Source organism: Echinops telfairi, unplaced genomic scaffold (genome assembly GCF_000313985.2).
Source record: "Echinops telfairi isolate 266 unplaced genomic scaffold, ASM31398v2 ScPeMD7_3533;HRSCAF=4204_0, whole genome shotgun sequence".
Taxonomy (NCBI): domain Eukaryota; kingdom Metazoa; phylum Chordata; class Mammalia; order Afrosoricida; family Tenrecidae; genus Echinops; species Echinops telfairi.
The window spans coordinates 25,287,098-25,288,118 of NW_022107431.1; the positions used below are offsets into that span (position 1 = coordinate 25,287,098).

At 47.6% G+C, this 1,021-nt stretch overlaps 1 pseudogene; it reads left to right on the forward strand.

Moving 5' to 3' along the window:
* Positions 1–521: 521 nt before the first annotated feature.
* LOC101647200 lies at positions 522–991 on the forward strand (annotated as a pseudogene).
* Positions 992–1,021: the final 30 nt, after the last annotated feature.

Sequence of the window (1,021 nt, forward strand, 5' to 3'; positions counted from 1 at the left end):
GGTGGGTCGCCGTCTTTTTCCTCTGAAGGAGCGGGTGTAGGCAGTGGGTGCTGTTACGCAAAAACCGCGATAGAGTGAAGCCGCGGAAGTTGAAGCGCGAAGTGGCGAGGGTTCACTGTAATTGAAATGGTATACAAACTTTTGAACCTATCTATAACTTTTCCTTGATTTTCCCCCCAATAGTTTTATTGATATGAAAGTCATATATCATACACTTCCACAGTTAAGTCACTTTTTAAAAGAGTTGTATATGCATCATCACAATCAGTTCTGCATCCTTCCTCCTCCCATACTCGTTATTTGCACCCCAATTCACCTTAAGCCACCCCATCCCGTTTTCCCTCATTTCTCCATAAGTTATTACATCAGTTACTGTCACTATCTGTCCATCCCTTCTGTGCCTCATAAACTGCATTTCTTAGTCTGGGTAGACAAGTGAAGCAAATTCATAGATACTCAAATGTGTATAAGAAAGAGCTTTCGCTTTCTGATCCGCCATCTGCGGTGGGGCCGCCCCCAGGATGCAGATCTTTGTGAAGACCCTCACGGGGAGGCCCATCCCTCTCGAGGTCGACCCCTCAGATACGATAGAGGATGTGAAGGCCAAGATCCAGGACAAGGAGGGAATGCCTCCTGATCAGCAACGGCTGATCTTTGCTGGCAAGCAGCTGGAAGAGGGACGCACCTTGTCTGACTACAGCGTTCAGAAGGCGTCCACTCTCATCTTGTGCTCAGACTTCGAGGTGGTGCGAAGAAAAGGAAGAGGAAGGCTTACCCCACTCCCAAGAAGAGCAAGCATAAGAGAAAGAAGGTGAAGCTGGCCGTCTTAAAATACTATAAGGTGGATGAAAATGGCAAAATCAGCCACCTTCGGCCCAAGTGCCCTTCAGACGCGTGTGGTGCTGGGGTTTTCTTGGCCAGCCAGTTTAACAGACATGACTGCGGCAAGTGCTGTCTGACCTACTGCTTCAACAAACCAGAAGAGAAGTAACTGTACTGGTTAATAAAGGCCATGAACATT